Source organism: Tachypleus tridentatus, chromosome 7 (assembly GCF_004210375.1).
Source record: "Tachypleus tridentatus isolate NWPU-2018 chromosome 7, ASM421037v1, whole genome shotgun sequence".
Lineage (NCBI taxonomy): Eukaryota > Metazoa > Arthropoda > Merostomata > Xiphosura > Limulidae > Tachypleus > Tachypleus tridentatus.
This window is the reverse complement of record NC_134831.1, coordinates 105118392-105146039: the sequence shown is the minus strand read 5'-3', so window position 1 is coordinate 105146039 and position 27648 is coordinate 105118392. Positions and strand designations below refer to the sequence as shown.

Below are 27648 nucleotides of genomic sequence, written 5' to 3'. Positions count from 1 at the left end.
AAGGAACGTAATGATTCACCTGATGGATTTAGAAACAGAAGTATTTTGTTAGGAACGTAATGATTCACCTGATGGATTTAGAAACAGATGTATTTTGTTAGGAACGTAATGATTCACCTGATGGATTTAGAAACAGGAGTATTTTTTATGAACGTAATGATTAACCTGATGGATTTAGAAACAGGAGTATTTTGTCAGGAACGTAATGATTCACTTGATGGATTTAGAAGCAAGAGTATTTTTTCAGGAACGTAATGATTCACCTGATGGATTTAGAAAAGGATTATTGTGTTAGGAACGTAATGATTCACCTGATGGATTTAGAAACAGGAGTATTTTGTCAGAAACGTAATGATTCATTTGATGGATTTACAAAAAGGAGTATTTTGTCAGGTACGTAATGATTCACCTGATGGATTTAAAACAGGAGTATTTTGTCAGGAACGTAATGATTCAGTTGATGGATTTAGAAACATGAGTATTTTTAGGAAAATAATGATTCACCTATTGGATTTAGAAACAGGAGTATTTTGTCAGGAACGTAATGATTGAGTTCATGGATTTAGAAACAGGAGTATTTTGTAAGGAACGTAATGACTCAGTTCATGGATTTAGAAACAGGAGTATTTTGTTAGGAAAGTAATGATTAATCTGATGGATTTAGAAATAGGAGTATTTTGTGAGGAACGTAATGACTCAGTTTATGGATTTAGAAACAGGAGTATTTTGTTAGATAAGTAATGATTCACCTGATGGATTTAGAAACAGAAGTATTTTGTTAGGAACGTAATGATACACCTGATGGATTTAGAAACAGGAGTATTTTGTTAGGAACGTAATGATACACCTGATGGATTTAGAAACAGGAGTATCTTGTTTAGAACTTAATGATTTATTTCATGGATTTAGAAACAGGAGTATCTTGTTAGGAAAGTAATGATTAACCTGATGGATTTATAAATAGGTGTTTTTTCTAAGGAACGTAATGATTCACTTGATGGAGTTAGAAACAAAAGTATTTTGTTAGGAACGTAATGATTCACCTGAGGGATTCAGAAACAGGAGTATTTTATTAGGAGCGTAATGATTCACCTGATTGTTTTAGAACCAGGAGTATTTTGTTAGGAGCCTAATGATTCACCTGATGGGTTTAGAAACAGGAGTATTTTGTCAGGAACGTAATGATTCAGTTGATGGATTGAGAAACAGGAGAATTTTTTCAGGAACGTAATGATTCACCTGATTGATTTAGAAGCAAAAGTATTTTGTAAGGAACGTAATGATTCTACTGATGGATTCAGAAACAGAAGTATTTTGTTAGGAACGTAATGATTCACCTGATGGATTTAGAAACAAGATTATTCTAGGAAAGTAATGATTCACGTGATGGATTTAAAAACAAAAGATTTTGTCAGGAACGTAATGATTCACCTGATGGATTTAGAAACAGGAGTATTTTGTTAGGAACGTAATGATACACCTGATTGATTTAGAAACAGGAGTATTTTGTTAGGAACATAATTATACACCTGATTTATATAGAAACAGGAGTATTTTGTAACGAATGTAATGATTAACCTGATGGATTTAGAAACAGGAGTATCTTGTTTAGAACTTAATGATTTATTTCATGGATTTAGAAACAGGAGTATCTTGTTAGGAAAGTAATGATTAACATGATGGATTTATAAATAGGTGTTTTTGTAAGGAACGTAATGATTCACTTGATGGAGTTAGAAACAGGAGTATTTTGTTAGGAACGTAATGATTCACCTGAGGGATTCAGAAACAGGAGTATTTTGTTAGGAGCGTAATGATTCACCTGATTGTTTTAGAACCAGGAGTATTTTGTTAGGAGCCTAATGATTCACCTGATGGGTTTAGAAACAGGAGTATTTTGTCAGGAACGTAATGATTCAGTTGATGGATTGAGAAACAGGAGAATTTTTTCAGGAACGTAATGATTCACCTGATGGATTTAGAAGCAAAAGTATTTTGTAAGGAACGTAATGATTCTACTGATGGATTCAGAAACAGAAGTATTTTGTTAGGAACGTAATGAATCACCTGATGGATTGAGAAACAGATGTATTTTGTTAGGAACGTAATGATTCACCTCCTCGATTTACAAACAGGAGTATTTTGTCAGGAACGTAATGATTCACTTGATGGATTTGGAAACAGGAGTATTTTTATGAGCGTAATGATTAACCTGATGGATTTAGAAACAGGAGTATTTTGTCAGGAACGTAATGATTCACTTGATGGATTTAGAAGCAAGAGTATTTTTTCAGGAACGTAATGATTCACCTGATGGATTTAGAAACAGGATTATTGTGTTAGGAACGTAATGATTCACCTGATGGATTTAGAAACAGGAGTATTTTGTCAGAAACGTAATGATTCATTTGATGGATTTACAAAAAGGAGTATTTTGTCAGGTACGTAATGATTCACCTGATGGATTTAGAAACAGGAATATTTTGTCAGGAACGTAATGATTCAGTTGATGGATTTAGAAACATGAGTATTTTTAGGAAAATAATGATTCACCTATTGGATTTAGAAACAGGAGTATTTTGTCAGGAACGTAATGATTGAGTTGATGGATTTAGAAACAGGAGTATTTTGTAAGGAACGTAATGACTCAGTTCATGGATTTAGAAACAGGAGTATTTTGTTAGGAAAGTAATGATTAATCTGATGGATTTAGAAATAGGAGTATTTTGTGAGGAACGTAATGACTCAGTTTATGGATTTAGAAACAGGAGTATTTTGTTAGATAAGTAATGATTCACCTGATGGATTTAGAAACAGAAGTATTTTGTTAGGAACGTAATGATACATCTGATGAATTTAGAAACAGGAGTATTTTTTCAGGAACGTAATGATTCACCTGATTGATTTAGATACAGGAGTATTTTGTTTGGAACGTAATGATTCACCTGATGGATTTAGAAACAGAAGTATTTTGTTAGGAAAGTAATGATACACCTGATGGATTTAGAAACAGGAGTATTTTGTTAGGAAAGTAATAATTCAATTGATGGAGTTTGAAACAGGAGTATTTTGTAAGGAACGTAATGACTCAGTTCATGGATTTAGAAACAGGAGTATTTTGTTAGGAAAGTAATGATTAATCTGATGGATTTAGAAATAGGAGTATTTTGTGAGGAACGTAATGACTCAGTTTATGGATTTAGAAACAGGAGTATTTTGTTAGATAAGTAATGATTCACCTGATGGATTTAGAAACAGAAGTATTTTGTTTGGAACGTAATGATTCACCTGATGGATTTAGAAACAGGAGTATTTTGTGAGGAACGTAATGACTCAGTTGATGGATTTAGAAACAGGAGTATTTTGTTAGATAAGTAATGATTCACCTGATGGATTTAGAAACAGAAGTATTTTGTTAGGAACGTAATGATACACCTGATGGATTTAGAAACAAGAGTATTTTGTTAGGAAAGTAATAATTCAATTGATGGATTTAGAAACAAAAGATTTTGTCAGGAACGTAATGATACACCTGATTGATTTAGAAACAGGAGTATTTTGTTAGGAACATAATTATACACCTGATTTATATAGAAACAGGAGTATTTTGTAACGAACATAATGATTAACCTGATGGATTTAGAAACAGGAGTATCTTGTTTAGAACTTAATGATTTATTTCATGGATTTAGAAACAGGAGTATCTTGTTAGGAAAGTAATGATTAACCTGATGGATTTATAAATAGGTGTTTTTTGTAAGGAACGTAATGATTCACTTGATGGAGTTAGAAACAGGAGTATTTTGTTAGGAACGTAATGATTCAGTTGATGGATTGAGAAACAGGAGAATTTTTTCAGGAACGTAATGATTCACCTGATGGATTTAGAAGCAAAAGTATTTTGTAAGGAACGTAATGATTCTACTGATGGATTCAGAAACAGAAGTATTTTGTTAGGAACGTAATGAATCTCCTGATGGATTTAGAAACAGATGTATTTTGTTAGGAACGTAATGATTCACTTGATGGATTTGGAAACAGGAGTATTTTTATGAGCGTAATGATTAACCTGATGGATTTAGAAACAGGAGTATTTTGTCAGGAACGTAATGATTCACTTGATGGATTTAGAAGCAAGAGTATTTTTTCAGGAACGTAATGATTCACCTGATGGATTTATAAACAGGATTATTGTGTTAGGAACGTAATGATTCACCTGATGGATTTAGAAACAGGAGTATTTTGTCAGAAACGTAATGATTCATTTGATGGATTTACAAAAAGGAGTATTTTGTCAGGTACGTAATGATTCACCTGATGGATTTAAAACAGGAGTATTTTGTCAGGAACGTAATGATTCAGTTGATGGATTTAGAAACATGAGTATTTTTAGGAAAATAATGATTCACCTATTGGATTTAGAAACAGGAGTATTTTGTCAGGAACGTAATGATTGAGTTCATGGATTTAGAAACAGGAGTATTTTGTAAGGAACGTAATGACTCAGTTCATGGATTTAGAAACAGGAGTATTTTGTTAGGAAAGTAATGATTAATCTGATGGATTTATAAATAGGAGTATTTTGTGAGGAACGTAATGACTCAGTTTATGGATTTAGAAACAGGAGTATTTTGTTAGATAAGTAATGATTCACCTGATGGATTTAGAAACAGAAGTATTTTGTTAGGAACGTAATGATACACCTGATGAATTTAGAAACAGGAGTATTTTTTCAGGAACGTAATGATTCACCTGATTGATTTAGATACAGGAGTATTTTGTTTGGAACGTAATGATTCACCTGATGGATTTAGAAACAGGAGTATTTTGTGAGGAACGTAATGACTCAGTTGATGGATTTAGAAACAGGAGTATTTTGTTAGATAAGTAATGATTCACCTGATGGATTTAGAAACAGAAGTATTTTGTTAGGAACGTAATGATACACCTGATGGATTTAGAAACAGGAGTATTTTTTCTGGAACGTAATGATTCACCTGATTGATTTAGAAACAGGAGTATTTTGTTAGGAACGTAATGATTAACCTGATGGATATAGAAACAGGGGTATTTTGTAACGAACGTAATGATTAACCTGATGGATTTAGAAACAGGAGTATCTTGTTTAGAACGTAATGATTTATTTCATGGATTTAGAAACAGGAGTATCTTGTCAGAAACGTAGTGATTTACTTGGTGGATTTAGAAACTGGAGTATTTTGTTAGGAAAGTAATGATTAACCTGATGGATTTAGAAATAGAAGTATTTTGTTAGGAACGTAATGATTCACTTGAGGGATTCAGAAACAAGAGTATTTTGTTAGGAACCTAATGATTCACCTGATGGGTTTAGAAACAGGAGTATTTTGTCAGGAACGTAATGATTCACCTGATGGATTTACAGAGAGGAGTATTTTGTCAGGAACGTAATGATTCCCTTGATGGATTTAGAAGCAAGAGTATTTTTTCAGGGACGTAATGATTCACCTGATGGATTTAAATACAGTGGTATTTTGTTAGGAACCTAATGATTTACCTGATGGATTTAGAAACAGGAATAGTTTGTTAGGAACGTAATGATTCACCTGATGGATTTAGAAACAAAAGTATTTTGTGAGGAAGGTTGTGAATCAATTGATGGATTTAACAACAGCAATATTTTGTTAGGAACGTAATAATTCACCTGATGGATTTAGAAAATAGAGTATTTTGTTAGGAACGTAATGATTCACCTGATTCATCTAGACACAGGAGTATTTTGTCAAGAACGTTATGATTCACGTGATGGATTTAGAAACAGGAGTATTTTGTTTGGAACGTAATGATTCACCTGATGGATTTAGAAACAGGAGTTTTTGTCAGAAACGTAATGATTCATTTGATGGATTTAGAAACATGAGTATTATTAGGAAAATAATGATTCACCTAATGGATTTAGAAACAGGAGTATTTTGTCAGAAACGTAATGATTCACCTGATGGATTTAGAAACAGGAGTATTTTGTGAGGAACGTAATGACTCAGTTGATGGATTTAGAAACAGGAGTAGTTTGTTAGGAAAGTAATGATTAATCTGATGGTTTTAGAAATAGGAGTATTTTGTCAGGAACGTAATGATTCAGTTGATGGATTTAGAAACAGGATTATTTTGTTAGGAAAGTAATTATTTAGTTGATGGATTTAGAAACAGGAGTATTTTGTTAGTAAAGTAATGATTCACCTGATGGATTTAGAAACAGAAGTATTTTGTTAGGAAAGTAATGATTAATCTGATGGATTTAGAAATAGGAGTATTTTGTCAGGAACGTAATGACTCAGTTGATGGATTTAGGAACAGGAGTATTTTGTGAGGAACGTAATGACTCAGTTGATGGATTTAGAAACAGGAGTATTTTGTTAGGAACGTAATGATTCACCTGATGGATTTAGAAACAGGAATAGTTTGTTCGGAACGTAATGATTCACCTGATGGATTTAGAAACAAAAGTATTTTGTGAGGAAATTTATGATTCAATTGATGGATTTAACAACAGCAATATTTCGTTAGGAACGTAATAATTCACCTAAAGGATTTAGAAACAGGAGTATTTTGTTAGGAACGTAATGATTCACCTGATGGATATAGAAACAGGGGTATTTTGTAACGAACGTAATGATTAACCTGATGGATTTAGAAACAGGAGTATCTTGTTTAGAACGTAATGATTTATTTCATGGATTTAGAAACAGGAGTATCTTGTCAGAAACGTAGTGATTTACTTGGTGGATTTAGAAACTGGAGTATTTTGTTAGGAAAGTAATGATTAACCTGATGGATTTAGAAATAGGAGTATTTTGTTAGGAACGTAATGATTCACTTGAGGGATTCAGAAACAAGAGTATTTTGTTAGGAACCTAATGATTCACCTGATGGGTTTAGAAACAGGAGTATTTTGTCAGGAACGTAATGATTCACCTGATGGATTTACAGACAGGAGTATTTTGTCAGGAACGTAATGATTCCCTTGATGGATTTAGAAGCAAGAGTATTTTTTCAGGGACGTAATGATTCACCTGATGGATTTAAATACAGTGGTATTTTGTTAGGAACCTAATGATTTACCTGATGGATTTAGAAACAGGAATAGTTTGTTAGGAACGTAATGATTCACCTGATGGATTTAGAAACAAAAGTATTTTGTGAGGAAGGTTGTGATTCAATTGATGGATTTAACAACAGCAATATTTTGTTAGGAACGTAATAATTCACCTGATGGATTTAGAAAATAGAGTATTTTGTTAGGAACGTAATGATTCACCTGATTCATCTAGACACAGGAGTATTTTGTCAAGAACGTAATGATTCACGTGATGGATTTAGAAACAGGAGTATTTTGTTTGGAACGTAATGATTCACCTGATGGATTTAGAAACAGGAGTATTTTGTCAGAAACGTAATGATTCATTTGATGGATTTACAAAAAGGAGTATTTTGTTAGGTACGTAATGATTCACCTGATGGATTTAGAAACAGGAGTATTTTGTCAGGAACGTAATGATTCAGTTGATGGGTTTAGAAATATGAGTATTATTAGGAAAATAATGATTCACCTAATGGATTTAGAAACAGGAGTATTTTATCAGAAACGTAATGATTCACCTGATGGATTTAGAAACAGGAGTATTTTGTGAGGAACGTAATGACTCAGTTGATGGATTTAGAAACAGGAGTAGTTTGTTAGGAAAGTAATGATTAATCTGATGGATTTAGAGACAGGAGTATTTTGTGAGGAACGTAATGACTCAGTTGATGGATTTAGAAACAGGAGTATTTTGTTAGATACGTAATGATTCACTTGATGGATTTAGAAACAGAAGTATTTTGTTAGGAACGTAATGATTCACCTGATGGATACAGAAACAGGAGTATTTTGTAACGAACGTAATGATTAACCTGATGGATTTAGAAACAGGAGTATCTTGTTTAGAACGTAATAATTTATTTCATGGATTTAGAAACAGGAGTATCTTGTCATAAACGTAGTGATGCACTTGGAGGATTTAGAAACTGAAGTATTTTGTTAGGAAAGTAATGATTCCCTTGATGGATTTAGAAGCAAGAGTATTTTGTTAGGAACGTAATGATTCACGTGATGGATTCAGAAACAGATGTATTTTGTTTGTGACGTAATGATTCATCTGATGGATGTAGAAACAGGATTATTTTTTCAGGAACATAATGATTCAATTGATGGATTTAGAAACAGGAGTATTTTTTCAAGAACGTAATGATTCACCTGATGGATTTAAATACAGTGGTATTTTGTTAGGAACCTAATGATTCACCTGATGGATTTAGAAACAGGAGTATTTTGTTAGGAACGTAATGATTCACCTGATGGATTTAGAAACAGGAATAGTTTGTTCGGAACGTAATGATTCACCTGATGGATTTAGAAACAAAAGTATTTTGTGAGGAAGGTTATGATTCAATTGATGGATTTAACAACAGCAATATTTTGTTAGGAACGTAATAATTCACCTGATGGATTTAGAAACAGAAGTATTTTCTCAGTAACATAATGATTCACCTAAAGGATTTAGAAACAGGAGTATTTTGTTAGGAACGTAATGATTCACCTGATGGATTTAGAAACAGGAGTATTTTGTTTGGAACGTAATGATTTACCTGATGCATTTAGAAACAAAAGTATTTTGTCAGTAAGGTAATAATTCAAATGATGGATTTAAGAACAGGAGTATTTTGTTAGGAACGTAATATTTCCCCTGATGGATTTAGAAACAGGGGTATTTTGTTAGGAACGTAATGATTCACCTGATGGATTAAGAAACAGGAGTATTTTGTCAGTAACGTAATCATTAACCTGATGGATTTAGAAACATGAGCATCTTGTTTAGAACGTACTGATTTATTTCATGGATTTAGAAACAGAAGTATCTTGTCAGGAACGTAATGATTCACTTGGAGGATTTAGAAACAGGAGTATTGTGTTAGGAAAGTAATGATTAACCTGATGGATTTAGAAATAGGAATATTTTGTTAGGAACGTAATGATTCACTTGATGGAGTTAGAAACAGGAGTATTTTGTTAGGAGCGTATTATTCACCTGATTGTTTTAGAACCAGGAGTATTTTGTTAGGAACGTAATGATTCACCTGATGGATTTAGAAAATAGAGTATTTTGTTAGGAACCTAATGATTCACCTGATGGATCTAGACACAGGAGTATTTTGTCAAGAACGTAATGATTCAATTGATGGATTTAGAAACAGGACTATTTTGTTATGAACCTAATAATTCACCTTGTGGATTTACAAACAGGAGTATTTTGTCAGGAACGTAATGATTCATCTGATGGATTTAGAAACATGAGTATTTTGTCAGGAACGTAATGATTCATCTGATGGATGTTGAAACAGGAGAATTTTCTCAGGAACGTAATGATTCACTTGATGGATTTAGAAACAGGAGTATTTTGTCAGGAACGTAATGATTCACCTGATGGATTTAAATACAGCGGTATTTTGTGAGGAACATCATGATTCACCTGATGGATTTAGAAACAAGAGTATTTTGTCAGAAAGGTAATGATTCAATTGATGGATTTAACAACAGGAATATTTTGTTAGGAACCTAATAATTCACCTGATGGATTTAGAAACAGCAGTATTTTGTCAGAAACGTAATGATTCACCTGATGGATTTAGAAACAGGAGTATTTTGTTTGGAACGTAATGATTCACCTTATGGATTTAGAAACAAAAGTATTTTTTCAGTAAGGTAATGATTCTATTGATGGATTTATCAATAGGAGTATTTTGTTAGGAACGTAATAATTCACCTGATGGATTTAGAAACCGGAGTATTTGTCAGTAACGTAATGATTCACCTGATGGATTTAGAAACAGGAGTATTTTGTTTGGAACCTAATGATTCACCTGCTGGATTCAGAAGTAGGAGTATTTTGTTAGGATCGTAATGATTCACCTGATGGTTTTAGAAACAGGAGTATTTTGTTAGGAACGTAATTATACACCTGATGGATTCAGGAACAGGAGTATTTTGTCAGGAATATAATGATTCACTTGATGGATTTAGAAACAAAACTATTTTGTTAGGAACCTAATAATTCACCTTCTGGATTTAGAAACAGGAGTATTTTGTTAGGAACGTAATGATTCACATGAAGGTTTTGGAAACAGGAGTATTTTTAGGAAAGTAATGATTCACCTGATGGATTTAGAAACAGAAGTATTTTGTCAGGAACGTAATGATTCACCTGATGGATTTTGAAACAGGAGTATTTAGTCAGGAACGTAATGATTCACTTGATGGATTTAGAATCAAGAGTATTTTGTCAGGAACGTAATGATTCACCTGATGGACTTAGAAACAGGAGTATTTTGTTAGTAACCTAAAGATTCACGTGATGGATTTAGAAACAGATTATTTTGTTAGGGACGTAATGATTCACCTGATGGATTTAGAAACAGGAGTATTTTGTTTGGAACGTAATGATTCAGTTGATGGATTTAGAAACAGGAGAATTTTTTCAGGAACGTAATGATTCACCTGATGGATTTAGAAGCAAAAGTATTTTGTAAGGAACGTAATGATTCTACTGATGGATTTAGAAACAGAATTATTTTGTTAGGAACGTAATGATTCCCTTGATGGATTTAGAAACAGTAGTATTTTTTAGGAACGTAATGATTCACCTGATGGATTTTGAAACAGATGTATTTTGTTAGGAACGTAATGATTTACCTGATGGATTTTGAAACAGTATTATTTTGTAAGGAACGTAATGATTCACCTGGTGGATTTACAAACAAGAGTATTTTGTCAGGAACGTAATGATTCACTTGATGGATTTGGAAACAGGAGTATTTTTAGGAGCGTAATGATTCACCTGATGGATTTAGAAACAGTAGTATTTTGTTTGGAACGTAATGATTCACCTGATGGATTTAGAAACTGGAGTATTTTGTTAGGAATACACTAATTTTGATAAAACTGAAAGACATTTATTTTTATTACTTCTCAACTCTTTATCCTGGTAGGTTTATAAACTTGGTAGAATTAGAACAATAGGTTTTCTCTCTCAATAGCTTTCTTTTTGTTAGAAATATTTTTTAATGAATAAATGTATTTTCTTGGTGGAGACAGAAGTTTAGCTTCTTATATTGTTCTGTAGATATTCTGGTAGCCATTCCTTGGTGTTATAAACTGTTATTATTTCTAATAACTCTGTGTGGCAACATGTAATGTATTACGCTGTTGTGCGTTTCGTAGTTCATTCGTTTATAGGAGGGTGAGTGGTATGGGTGGTAGTGGGCGCTGAAACTGTCAGTTGACGTAAAACACATTTTAAAGATTTAGACAATGCTATTATCTCAACATGTTATCAGTTCTATTTCTATTATTGATTCTTTTATATCTTAATGCATGGAACATCTGGAAAAGGTCTATTATTTCATGAGTTTATTGCTTAAGCTAGCATAGAAAGTCCCTTTTTCCTCTGTGTGTATCATAATTCCATTTCTTTACGTTTCTCACATCAGCTTTGCCTTTGTAGCCTACAACTATTCGAATGAATTTTTCAGTCGTTTATAGAAAAAAAAAGAAGTCGTTACTTATTCTGATGATGTTGTGATAAGAGTATCTTTCAAATAAAATCAATACCTTATTATTTAAATAATATTCCTGTTTTTTACACAGATTTTTGTTTAATGTATTGAGTTTAAAATTATACCATTGTATTTTTTCTTCATGACTCTAAATTAATTGAAAATATTCTCGAATTTGTTTTTATTTTAACCTACGGCCCGACATGGCTAAGTGGGTTAGGGCGTTCGATTCGTAATCTGAGCATTGTGGGTTCGAATCCCCGTCGTACCAAACGTGCTCGCCCTTTTAGCCGTGGGTGCGTTATAATGTAACGTTCAATTACACATTCGTTGGCGAAACAGTAGCCCAAGAGTTGGCAGTGGGTAGTGATGACTAGCCGCCTTCCCTCTAGTCTTACACTGCTAAATTAGGGACGGCTCGCGCAGATAGTCCTCGTGCAGCTTTGCGCGAAATTCAGAATAATCAAATCTCAACCAAATTTTGTTTCCTTTTTGAATTTCGGTCAACATTGTTTGATGTCTGAGCTCCCTTACTAATTTAAAAGGAAGAGACATTACAACATACATGTGGCTGAAAGGGAGAAAACGTTCAGTGATTGGATTCGAACCCACAATTGGCTGATTGCGATTCGAGAGTACTAACCGTTAGGCCTAACAATTTCACTTCGGGAACAAAGAAAATTCATATTTAATTCGCTTCTTCTGATTTGTTTTCTAATAAGAATTTTTTTTATACTCATAAGCTTCGTAAAGATTATTGTCTTTTATTTATGTATTTTGTTTCTGAAAATACCTCCAGTAAGTTCACTTTTAACACTTACATTTTTATTTATTTAAATCAACTTAACATTTCTAACTTACATGTTCATTGATTTATAAGCTTTATTCTATAACACAGGATTAAAACAAACACTTGGAATGAGTAATGTAATCCGAGCGCTTTGGAAAGGTGAACTTTCCTTCATCAGGTTTAGTGCCTTTATGAAAGTAAGCTTTCCTTCATCACGTTTAGTGTTTTTCTGAAAGTAAGTTTTCCTTCATCAGGTTTAGTACCCTTCTGAAAGTAAGCTTTCCTTCATAAGGTTTAGTGTCTTTATTAAAGTAAGCTTTTCTTCATCAGGTTTAGTGTATTTCTGAAAATAAGCTTTCCTTCATCAGGGTAAATGCTTTTCTGAAAGTAAACTTTCCTTTATCAAGTTAAATGCCTTTGTGAATGTTTGCTTGTTTGTTTGAAATTAACTACAAAGCTACACAATAGGCCATCTGTGCTCTGCGCACCACGGATATCGAAACCAGATTTCTAGGGATGTGAATCCGTAAATATACCGCTGTGCCACTGGAGGCTTTTCTGAAAGTACTTTCCTTCATCAGAAGTGAGTGACATGTAACCATGATAATGGAAAGTCCACTCTCAGAAAGAAATTAACCCTTATGAAGGAAAGCTTACTTTCCAAATCGCTGTGCTATTTGAGTTATTTCATAACTCAATAAAGCTTTATATTCAATGCTATCTTAAAAGGAAAACAAAACATCAAGATAAACAAATATGATTACAAAATAATATAATTTTGTACTAAAACATTAGGAAAGGTGAGATAAAATTCGTATACCAATACAGTTTACTTACGATATGAAGCACATACTTAATTTTTGTATAGATGTAAATAGTTGTCAGTAATTAGTTTAGCTACTGATTGGTTCTTTCGTTCTTTGATGTGGTAAACTTACACTATATAAACAACAGTATCTCCATCGTAAGAAGATAAATGTAATTAAAGTGTTTCTTTTAGAACTGCATTGAGGATAAAAATCGTATACTAATTAGTAAATGGAACCTTTAAACCTTTAATCTGAATTTTCAAAAATTTTTCTTTCATATTATTTTTTTTCTATTTTGTAAAAATATTGTTATTTGTAGTTAACTTCATTACAAGGCAAAGTAATTGCTCATGAAAAATTTAATTTTGATAAAAGACTGGTTTATTTGTATATGACTGTAAGGAGGCATATCTTTGTTCTTCACGGAAAGCCTAGAGATTTTAAAAAGAAGATATGGTTTATAGATTTCTTTTAAACTATGTTCCATGATAAGGTTTTGGTTTGAAGAGCCAGGTTTATCGATTTCGCTAACAAAAACTCTAACACTTCAAAGGTAAAAAACAATTGTTCCGTATCGTAGATAGCTTTGTTATGCAATTACTTAGAATCATTAAACTAGGAGCGTCGAATCCAATGTCAGATTTACCTCCTAGAGGATGTTGGAAACATAAAAGTTAAATACAATTATGAATACGATATTTACGTATTGGTCAATCTGTGCTATGTTATACCACCACCACAACAACAACTTTGACACTTGTTATCTAGATTCACAACAATAACATATAATAAATAGCTGTGACACTTGTTATCTAGATTCACAACAATAACATATAATAAATAGCTGTGACACTTGTTATCTAGATTCACAACAATAACATATAATAAATAGCTGTGACACTTGTTGTCTAGATTCACAACAATAACATATAATAAATAGCTGTGACACTTGTTATCTAGATTCACAACAATAACATATAATAAATAGCTGTGACACTTGTTATCTAGATTCACAACAATAACATATAATAAATAGCTGTGACACTTGTTACCCAGATTCACAACAATAACATATAATAAATAGCTGTGACACTTGTTGTCTAGATTCACAACAATAACATATAATAAATAGCTGTGACACTTGTTATCTAGATTCACAACAATAACATATAATAAATAGCTGTGACACTTGTTATCCAGATTCACAACAATAACATATAATAAATAGCTGTGACACTTGTTGTCTAGATTCACAACAATAACATATAATAAATAGCTGTGACACTTGTTGTCTAGATTCACAACAATAACATATAATAAATAGCTGTGACACTTGTTATCTAGATTCACAACAATAACATATAATAAATAGCTGTGACACTTGTTATCTAGATTCACAACAATAACCTATAATAAATAGCTGTGACACTTGTTATCCAGATTCACAACAATAACATATAATAAATAGCTGTGACACTTGTTGTCTAGATTCACAACAATAACATATAATAAATAGCTGTGACACTTGTTGTCTAGATTCACAACAATAACATATAATAAATAGCTGTGACACCTGTTATCTAGATTCACAACAATAACATATAATAAATAGCTGTGACACCTGTTATCTAGATTCACAACAATAACATATAATAAATAGCTGTGACACTTGTTGTCTAGATTCACAACAATAACATATAATAAATAGCTGTGACACTTGTTATCTAGATTCACAACAATAACATATAATAAATAGCTGTGACACTTGTTATCTAGATTCACAACAATAACATATAATAAATAGCTCTGACACTTGTTATCTAGATTCACAACAATAACATATAATAAATAGCTGTGACACTTGTTGTCTAGATTCACAACAATAACATATAATAAATAGCTGTGACACTTGTTGTCTAGATTCACAACAATAACATATAATAAATAGCTGTGACACCTGTTATCTAGATTCACAACAATAACATATAATAAATAGCTGTGACACTTGTTGTCTAGATTCACAACAATAACATATAATAAATAGCTGTGACACTTGTCTAGATTCACAACAATAACATATAATAAATAGCTGTGACACTTATCTAGATTCACAACAATAACATATAATAAATAGCTGTGACACTTGTTATCTAGATTCACAACAAAAACATAATAAATAGCTGTGACACTTGTTGTCTAGATTCACAACAATAACATATAATAAATAGCTGTGACACCTGTTATCTAGATTCACAACAATAACATATAATAAATAGCTGTGACACTTGTTGTCTAGATTCACAACAATAACATATAATAAATAGCTGTGACACTTGTCTAGATTCACAACAATAACATATAATAAATAGCTGTGACACTTATCTAGATTCACAACAATAACATATAATAAATAGCTGTGACACTTGTTATCTAGATTCACAACAAAAACATAATAAATAGCTGTGACACTTGTTGTCTAGATTCACAACAATAACATATAATAAATAGCTGTGACACTTGTTGTCTAGATTCACAACAATAACATATAATAAATAGCTGTGACACTTGTTGTCTAGATTCACAACAATAACACTTCTGTATTACATCGCAATTTTACACCACTGACAACGTAAGTTTAGCTTCTGGTGAAGCAGTTTTTTTATTGTTGTAATTAACGTATTTATTATTATCAATGGAAAGTGGAATTAAGCATAACGTTATAGTGCCTGAGTGATCGATGTAAGGATTCAAACCCATGACCAGCAGATTGCGAGTCGAGCGCGTCTTAACAATTACGTCTTGACATTCCTAGTTGAACCTACGACTTTAAAAATCAATACTTGAAACAGAAATGTTAGAAAAATTTAATAACTATTACCTCTCTCCGTTTACAAATTTATTATCCTTTAATTAAAAAATTAAAATCCAAAAAATGCAGTAAAAGAGAAGTTATGTAATTAGAAACTTGTAAAACGATTAAAATACATTTAAAAATAAAGAGTCAAGTCTTCAATCGTTTTTAATGAATATAGTTTGAACCCGTTGTTCTTTGTAGATTTTAATTTCTATATATTTCCCGAAATGTCATTTTTAGTTTTGCGACTGGCATTAAATATTCTCTAATCGGTATAGCTCGCGGTTCTTTTCTTACGAATGACGTCACACGTCGCGTGAGCACCCACCTGATTTGCAAACCCGAGTATGGGAAGTGAACAGATTTCTTTGCGAGAGATAGTTATTATCAGGTCAAATTGGACGTTTGGTATACTTTGTTACTAATTGTCTCCGGTACATTTGATATTTAAAAATCCATCAACTTTTTTTATAGTTTGCTAATATTTGACCCAACCCTAATCTTTTCGGTAATTGTGCCTTTTTACACTCACTAAATACGAACTGGTTCTCGTTTCGGAAGATGACAGACAATATGGTGTTTCCTTCTCAACCATTTGAACGCGGGCCCGACTGTTTCAGAACGATTAGTATTAGATTAGAAAGTAAGGTATTCTTATGCAACAATGTGACCTTGTGAACTTTGTTAATATATTAATAATTTCACTAAGTTCGTTGCTACGAAAAATGCAAGCGTGTAATTTACATATTACACTAGATGGATGGTTTAGGTGGACGGACGGACAGAAAGATAGCATTAATTCCTGGTTCTTGTGTATAATTTTAAAATAATTGACACACGACGTTAAAACAGGTACAGAATTAAAAACGTTGTATTTAAAACCAGGATATGACAGCTAAAAAGTTCACTCTACATATTTCGACGTTCCAACGACATCTTGAGGAGTAAGTTACAAAACATAATATTGTCTTATTTATAATTTAATTTTTCAAAGTACTAGTTTAAAACCCAGTTATGAAAATATTAAAAAGTAAACTTTAATGTTATCATATATTCCAAGTTTAATTAATCATTTGTCTGAAGTCTTCAGAAAACAAAAAATATTTTATCCTATATTTAAACCAATTAATAAAATAAAGGAAAATTCAGGTAATACGAAATATAACACACAATTAATGGATAAACAACAACATGGATACCTAATATTAAAGGTGAGGGTTGAAATAACTGTATCGGCCAGACTAAACGTAATTTAAAAATATTGTTTAATGGCGCATAAAGAATAAGTAAGAAATATAATTAAAAAAATGAAAATTCAGCCATGGTAGAACGTGTACGTTAAACGGAACATTGGTATTGTGGGATAATACTGTTATATTAGCTCAACCTGGTATTGTGGGATAATACTGTTATATTAGCTCAACCTGGTATTGTGGGATAGTACTGTTATATTAGCTCAACCTGGTATTGTGGGATAGTACTGTTATATTAGCTCAACCAAAAGGTATTATATTATAGTTAGTAATATTGGTATTGTGGGATAGTACTGTTATATTAGCTCAACCAAAAGGTATTATATTATAGTTAGTAATATTGGTATTGTGGGATAGTACTGTTATATTAGCTCAACCTGGTATTGTGGGATAGTACTGTTATATTAGCTCAACCTGGTATTGTGGGATAGTACTGTTATATTAGCTCAACCAAAAGGTATTATATTATAGTTAGTAATATTGGTATTGTGGGATAGTACTGTTATATTAGCTCAACCAAAAGGTATTATATTATAGTTAGTAATATTGGTATTGTGGGATAGTACTGTTATATTAGCTCAACCTGGTATTGTGGGATAATACTGTTATATTAGCTCAACCAAAAGGTATTATGTTATAGTTAGTAATATTGGTATTGTGGGATAGTACTGTCATATTAGCTCAACCTGGTATTGTGGGATAGTACTGTTATATTAGCTCAACCTGGTATTGTGGGATAATACTGTTATATTAGCTCAACCAAAAGGTATTATGTTATAGTTAGTAATATTGATATTGTGGGATAGTACTGTTATATTAGCTCAACCAAAAGGTATTATATTATAGTTAGTAATATTGGTATTGTGGGATAGTACTGTTATATTAGCTCAACCAAAAGGTATTATGTTATAGTTAGTAATATTGGTATTGTGGGATAGTACTGTTATATTAGCTCAACCAAAAGGTATTATATTATAGTTAGTAATATTGGTATTGTGGGATAGTACTGTTATATTAGCTCAACCAAAAGGTATTATATTATAGTTAGTAATATTGGTATTGTGGGATAGTACTGTTATATTAGCTCAACCAAAAGGTATTATGTTATAGTTAATAATATTGGTATTGTGGGATAGTACTGTTATATTAGCTCAACCAAAAGGTATTATATTATAGTTAGTAATATTGGTATTGTGGGATAGTACTGTTATATTAGCTCAACCAAAAGGTATTATATTATAGTTAGTAATATTGGTATTGTGGGATAGTACTGTTATATTAGCTCAACCAAAAGGTATTATGTTATAGTTAATAATATTGGTATTGTGGGATAGTACTGTTATATTAGCTCAACCAAAAGGTATTATATTATAGTTAGTAATATTGGTATTGTGGGATAGTACTGTTATATTAGCTCAACCAAAAGGTATTATATTATAGTTAATAATATTGGTATTGTGGGATAGTACTGTTATATTAGCTCAACCAAAAGGTATTATATTATAGTTAGTAATATTGGTATTGTGGGATAGTACTGTTATATTAGCTCAACCTGGTATTGTGGGATAATACTGTTATATTAGCTCAACCAAAAGGTATTATGTTATAGTTAGTAATATTAGTATTGTGGGATAGTACTGTTATATTAGCTCAACCTGGTATTGTGGGATAATACTGTTATATTAGCTCAACCAAAAGGTATTATGTTATAGTTAGTAATATTGGTATTGTGGGATAGTACTGTTATATTAGCTCAACCTGGTATTGTGGGATAGTACTGTTATATTAGCTCAACCTGGCATTGTGGGATAGTTCTGTTATATTAGCTCAACCTGGTATTGTGGGATACTACTGTTATATTAGCTCAACCTGGCATTGTGGGATAGTACTGTTATATTAGCTCAACCAAAAGGTATTATATTATAGTTAGTAATATTGGTATTGTGGGATAGTACTGTTATATTAGCTCAACCTGGTATTGTGGGATAATACTGTTATATTAGCTCAACCAAAAGGTATTATGTTATAGTTAGTAATATTGGTATTGTGGGATAGTACTGTTATATTAGCTCAACCAAAAGGTATTATATTATAGTTAGTAATATTGGTATTGTGGGATAGTACTGTTATATTAGCTCAACCAAAAGGTATTATGCTATAGTTAGTAATATTGGTATTGTGGGATAGTACTGTTATATTAGCTCAACCAAAAGGTATTATATTATAATTAGTAATATTGGTATTGTGGGATAGTACTGTTATATTAGCTCAACCAAAAGGTATTATGTTATAGTTAATAATATTGGTATTGTGGGATAGTACTGTTATATTAGCTCAACCAAAAGGTATTATATTATAGTTAGTAATATTGGTATTGTGGGATAGTACTGTTATATTAGCTCAACCTGGTATTGTGGGATAATACTGTTATATTAGCTCAACCAAAAGGTATTATGTTATAGTTAGTAATATTGGTATTGTGGGATAGTACTGTTATATTAGCTCAACCTGGTATTGTGGGATAATACTGTTATATTAGCTCAACCAAAAGGTATTATGTTATAGTTAGTAATATTGGTATTGTGGGATAGTACTGTTATATTAGCTCAACCTGGTATTGTGGGATAGTACTGTTATATTAGCTCAACCTGGCATTGTGGGATAGTTCTGTTATATTAGCTCAACCTGGTATTGTGGGATAGTACTGTTATATTAGCTCAACCTGGCATTGTGGGATAGTACTGTTATATTAGCTCAACCAAAAGGTATTATATTATAGTTAGTAATATTGGTATTGTGGGATAGTACTGTTATATTAGCTCAACCTGGTATTGTGGGATAATACTGTTATATTAGCTCAACCAAAAGGTATTATGTTATAGTTAGTAATATTGGTATTGTGGGATAGTACTGTTATATTAGCTCAACCAAAAGGTATTATATTATAGTTAGTAATATTGGTATTGTGGGATAGTACTGTTATATTAGCTCAACCAAAAGGTATTATGTTATAGTTAGTAATATTGGTATTGTGGGATAGTACTGTTATATTAGCTCAACCAAAAGGTATTATATTATAGTTAGTAATATTGGTATTGTGGGATAGTACTGTTATATTAGCTCAACCAAAAGGTATTATATTATAATTAGTAATATTGGTATTGTGGGATAGTACTGTTATATTAGCTCAACCAAAAGGTATTATATTATAGTTAATAATATTGGTATTGTGGGATAGTACTGTTATATTAGCTCAACCAAAAGGTATTATATTATAGTTAGTAATATTGGTATTGTGGGATAGTACTGTTATATTAGCTCAACCAAAAGGTATTATATTATAGTTAATAATATTGGTATTGTGGGATAGTACTGTTATATTAGCTCAACCAAAAGGTATTATATTATAGTTAGTAATATTGGTATTGTGGGATAGTACTGTTATATTAGCTCAACCAAAAGGTATTATATTATAGTTAGTAATATTGGTATTGTGGGATAGTACTGTTATATTAGCTCAACCTGGTATTGTGGGATAGTACTGTTATATTAGCTCAACCTGGCATTGTGGGATAGTTCTGTTATATTAGCTCAACCTGGTATTATTATACTACTGTTATATTAGCTCAACCTGGTATTGTGGGATAGTACTGTTATATTAGCTCAACCAAAAGGTATTATATTATAGTTAGTAATATTGGTATTGTGGGATAGTACTGTTATATTAGCTCAACCTGGTATTGTGGGATAATACTGTTATATTAGCTCAACCAAAAGGTATTATGTTATAGTTAGTAATATTGGTATTGTGGGATAGTACTGTTATATTAGCTCAACCAAAAGGTATTATATTATAGTTAGTAATATTGGTATTGTGGGATAGTACTGTTATATTAGCTCAACCAAAAGGTATTATATTATAGTTAGTAATATTGGTATTGTGGGATAGTACTGTTATATTAGCTCAACCAAAAGGTATTATATTATAGTTAGTAATATTGGTATTGTGGGATAGTACTGTTATATTAGCTCAACCAAAAGGTATTATATTATAGTTAATAATATTGGTATTGTGGGATAATACTGTTATATTAGCTCAACCAAAAGGTATTATATTATAGTTAGTAATATTGGTATTGTGGGATAGTACTGTTATATTAGCTCAACCAAAAGGTATTATATTATAGTTAGTAATATTGGTATTGTGGGATAGTACTGTTATATTAGCTCAACCTGGTATTGTGGGATAATACTGTTATATTAGCTCAACCAAAAGGTATTATGTTATAGTTAGTAATATTGGTATTGTGGGATAGTACTGTTATATTAGCTCAACCTGGTATTGTGGGATAATACTGTTATATTAGCTCAACCAAAAGGTATTATGTTATAGTTAGTAATATTGGTATTGTGGGATAGTACTGTTATATTAGCTCAACCTGGTATTGTGGGATAGTACTGTTATATTAGCTCAACCTGGCATTGTGGGATAGTTCTGTTATATTAGCTCAACCTGGTATTGTGGGATAGTACTGTTATATTAGCTCAACCTGGCATTGTGGGATAGTACTGTTATATTAGCTCAACCAAAAGGTATTATATTATAGTTAGTAATATTGGTATTGTGGGATAGTACTGTTATATTAGCTCAACCAAATTATTGTGGGATAATACTGTTATATTAGCTCAACCAAAAGGTATTATATTATAGTTAGTAATATTGGTATTGTGGGATAGTACTGTTATATTAGCTCAACCAAAAGGTATTATATTATAGTTAGTAATATTGGTATTGTGGGATAGTACTGTTATATTAGCTCAACCAAAAGGTATTATATTATAGTTAGTAATATTGGTATTGTGGGATAGTACTGTTATATTAGCTCAACCAAAAGGTATTATATTATAGTTAGTAATATTGGTATTGTGGGATAGTACTGTTATATTAGCTCAACCAAAAGGTATTATATTATAGTTAGTAATATTGGTATTGTGGGATAGTACTGTTATATTAGCTCAACCAAAAGGTATTATATTATAGTTAATAATATTGGTATTGTGGGATAGTACTGTTATATTAGCTCAACCAAAAGGTATTATATTATAGTTAGTAATATTGGTATTGTGGGATAGTACTGTTATATTAGCTCAACCAAAAGGTATTATAACCAAAAGGTATAGTTAATAATATTGGTATTGTGGGATAGTACTGTTATATTAGCTCAACCAAAAGGTAATAATACTGTTAGTACTGTTATATTAGCTATATTATAGTTAGTAATATTGGTATTGTGGGATAGTACTGTTATATTAGCTCAACCAAAAGGTATTATGGGATAATATTGGTATTGTGGGATAGTAATATTAGCTCAACCAAAAGGTATTATATTATAGTGGGATATAGTACTGTTATATTAGCTCAACCAAAAGGTATTATATTATAGTTAGTAATATTGGTATTGTGGGATAGTACTGTTATATTAGCTCAACCAAAAGGTATTATATTATAGTTAGTAATATTGGTATTGTGGGATAATACTGTTATATTAGCTCAACCAAAAGGTATTATATTATAGTTAGTAATATTGGTATTGTGGGATAGTACTGTTATATTAGCTCAACCAAAAGGTATTATATTATAGTTAGTAATATTGGTATTGTGGGATAATACTGTTATATTAGCTCAACCAAAAGGTATTATATTATAGTTAGTAATATTGGTATTGTGGGATAGTACTGTTATATTAGCTCAACCAAAAGGTATTATATTATAGTTAGTAATATTGGTATTGTGGGATAGTACTGTTATATTAGCTCAACCAAAAGGTATTATATTATAGTTAGTAATATTGGTATTGTGGGATAGTACTGTTATATTAGCTCAACCAAAAGGTATTATATTATAGTTAGTAATATTGGTATTGTGGGATAATACTGTTATATTAGCTCAACCAAAAGGTATTATATTATAGTTAGTAATATTGGTATTGTGGGATAGTACTGTTATATTAGCTCAACCAAAAGGTATTATATTATAGTTAGTAATATTGGTATTGTGGGATAGTACTGTTATATTAGCTCAACCAAAAGGTATTATATTATAGTTAGTAATATTGGTATTGTGGGATAATACTGTTATATTAGCTCAACCAAAAGGTATTATATTATAGTTAGTAATATTGGTATTGTGGGATAGTACTGTTATATTAGCTCAACCAAAAGGTATTATATTATAGTTAGTAATATTGGTATTGTGGGATAGTACTGTTATATTAGCTCAACCAAAAGGTATTATATTATAGTTAGTAATATTGGTATTGTGGGATAGTACTGTTATATTAGCTCAACCAAAAGGTATTATATTATAGTTAGTAATATTGGTATTGTGGGATAGTACTGTTATATTAGCTCAACCAAAAGGTATTATATTATAGTTAGTAATATTGGTATTGTGGGATAATACTGTTATATTAGCTCAACCAAAAGGTATTATATTATAGTTAGTAATATTGGTATTGTGGGATAGTACTGTTATATTAGCTCAACCAAAAGGTATTATATTATAGTTAGTAATATTGGTATTGTGGGATAGTACTGTTATATTAGCTCAACCAAAAGGTATTATATTATAGTTAGTAATATTGGTATTGTGGGATAGTACTGTTATATTAGCTCAACCAAAAGGTATTATATTATAGTTAGTAATATTGGTATTGTGGGATAGTACTGTTATATTAGCTCAACCAAAAGGTATTATATTATAGTTAGTAATATTGGTATTGTGGGATAGTACTGTTATATTAGCTCAACCAAAAGGTATTATATTATAGTTAGTAATATTGGTATTGTGGGATAGTACTGTTATATTAGCTCAACCAAAAGGTATTATATTATAGTTAGTAATATTGGTATTGTGGGATAGTACTGTTATATTAGCTCAACCAATAGGTATTGTGGGATATACTGTTATATTAGCTCAACCAAAAGGTATTATATTATAGTTAGTAATATTGGTATTGTGGGATAGTACTGTTATATTAGCTCAACCAAAAGGTATTATATTATAGTTAGTAATATTGGTATTGTGGGATAGTACTGTTATATTAGCTCAACCAAAAGGTATTATGTTATAGTTAGTAATATTGGTATTGTGGGATAGTACTGTTATATTAGCTCAACCAAAAGGTATTATATTATAGTTAGTAATATTGGTATTGTGGGATAGTACTGTTATATTAGCTCAACCAAAAGGTATTATATTATAGTTAGTAATATTGGTATTGTGGGATAGTACTGTTATATTAGCTCAACCAAAAGGTATTATATAGTATAGGTATTGTGGGATAGTACTGTTATATTAGCTCAACCAAAAGGTATTGTGTAATATTGGATAGTACTGTTATATTAGCTCAACCAAAAGGTATTATATTATAGTTAATAATATTGGTATTGTGGGATAGTACTGTTATATTAGCTCAACCTGGTATTGTGGGATAATACTGTTATATTAGCTCAACCAAAAGGTATTATGTTATAGTTAGTAATATTGGTATTGTGGGATAGTACTGTTATATTAGCTCAACCTGGTATTGTGGGATAAGTACTGTTATATTAGCTCAACCAAAAGGTATTATGTTATAGTTAGTAATATTGGTATTGTGGGATAGTACTGTTATATTAGCTCAACCAAAAGGTATTATATTATAGTTAGTAATATTGGTATTGTGGGATAGTACTGTTATATTAGCTCAACCAAAAGGTATTATATTATAGTTAGTAATATTGGTATTGTGGGATAGTACTGTTATATTAGCTCAACCAAAAGGTATTATGTTATAGTTAGTAATATTGGTATTGTGGGATAGTACTGTTATATTAGCTCAACCAAAAGGTATTATATTATAGTTAGTAATATTGGTATTGTGGGATAGTACTGTTATATTAGCTCAACCAAAAGGTATTATATTATAGTTAATAATATTGGTATTGTGGGATAGTACTGTTATATTAGCTCAACCAAAAGGTATTATATTATAGTTAGTAATATTGGTATTGTGGGATAGTACTGTTATATTAGCTCAACCAAAAGGTATTATGTTATAGTTAATAATATTGGTATTGTGGGATAGTACTGTTATATTAGCTCAACCAAAAGGTATTATATTATAGTTAGTAATATTGGTATTGTGGGATAGTACTGTTATATTAGCTCAACCAAAAGGTATTATGTTATAGTTAATAATATTGGTATTGTGGGATAGTACTGTTATATTAGCTCAACCAAAAGGTATTATATTATAGTTAGTAATATTGGTATTGTGGGATAGTACTGTTATATTAGCTCAACCAAAAGGTATTATATTATAGTTAGTAATATTGGTATTGTGGGATAGTACTGTTATATTAGCTGTTATATTAGCTCAACCAAAAGGTATTATGTTATAGTTAGTAATATTGGTATTGTGGGATAGTACTGTTATATTAGCTCAACCAAAAGGTATTATATTATAGTTAGTAATATTGGTATTGTGGGATAGTACTGTTATATTAGCTCAACCAAAAGGTATTATATTATAGTTAGTAATATTGGTATTGTGGGATAGTACTGTTATATTAGCTCAACCAAAAGGTATTATATTATAGTTAGTAATATTGGTATTGTGGGATAGTACTGTTATATTAGCTCAACCAAAAGGTATTATATTATAGTTAGTAATATTGGTATTGTGGGATAGTACTGTTATATTAGCTCAACCAAAAGGTATAGTATGTTATAGTTAGCTAATATTGGTATTGTGGGATAGTACTGTTATATTAGCTCAACCAAAAGGTATTATATTATTATTATATTAGTAATATTGGTATTGTGGGATAGTACTGTTATATTAGCTCAACCAAAAGGTATTATATTATAGTTAGTAATATTGGTATTGTGGGATAGTACCTGTTATATTAGCTGTTATACTGTTATATTAGCTCAACCTGGTATTGTGGGATAGTACTGTTATATTAGCTCAACCAAAAGGTATTATATTATAGTTAGTAATATTGGTATTGTGGGATAGTACTGTTATATTAGCTCAACCTGGTATTGTGGGATAATACTGTTATATTAGCTCAACCAAAAGGTATTATGTTATAGTTAGTAATATTGGTATTGTGGGATAGTACTGTTATATTAGCTCAACCAAAAGGTATTATATTATAGTTAGTAATATTGGTATTGTGGGATAGTACTGTTATATTAGCTCAACCAAAAGGTATTATGTTATAGTTAGTAATATTGGTATTGTGGGATAGTACTGTTATATTAGCTCAACCAAAAGGTATTATATTATAGTTAGTAATATTGGTATTGTGGGATAGTACTGTTATATTAGCTCAACCAAAAGGTTATTATGTTATAGTTAGTAATATTGGTATTGTGGGATAGTACTGTTATATTAGCTCAACCAAAAGGTATTATATTATAGTTAGTAATATTGGTATTGTGGGATAGTACTGTTATATTAGCTCAACCAAAAGGTATTATATTATAGTTAGTAATATTGGTATTGTGGGATAGTACTGTTATATTAGCTCAACCTGGTATTGTGGGATAGTACTGTTATATTAGCTCAACCAAAAGGTATTATATTATAGTTAGTAATATTGGTATTGTGGGATAGTACTGTTATATTAGCTCAACCAAAAGGTATTATATTATATTAGTAATATTGGTATTGTGGGATAGTACTGTTATATTAGCTCAACCAAAAGGTATTATGTTATAGTTAGTAATATTGGTATTGTGGGATAGTACTGTTATATTAGCTCAACCAAAAGGTATTATATTATAGTTAGTAATATTGGTATTGTGGGATAGTACTGTTATATTAGCTCAACCAAAATTATGGGATTATATTATAGTTAGTAATATTGGTATTGTGGGATAGTACTGTTATATTAGCTCAACCAAAAGGTATTATATTATAGTTAGTAATATTGGTATTGTGGGATAGTACTGTTATATTAGCTCAACCAAAAGGTAACCAAAAGGTATATTATAGTTAGTAATATTGGTATTGTGGGATAGTACTGTTATATTAGCTCAACCAAAAGGTATTATATTATAGTTAGTAATATTGGTATTGTGGGATAGTACTGTTATATTAGCTCAACCAAAAGGTATTATATTATAGTTAGTAATATTGGTATTGTGGGATAGTACTGTTATATTAGCTCAACCAAAAGGTATAATATTATAGTTAATATTAGTATTGTGGGATAGTACTGTTATATTAGCTCAACCAAAAGGTATTATATTATAGT

At 30.9% G+C, this 27648-nt stretch overlaps 1 protein-coding gene across 2 annotated transcripts in view; it reads left to right on the top strand.

Moving 5' to 3' along the window:
• Positions 1–27648, top strand: part of LOC143256321 (agrin-like) — a 355513-nt gene that overhangs the window by 133532 nt on the left and 194333 nt on the right. The gene's annotated exons all lie outside the window — the stretch shown is intronic.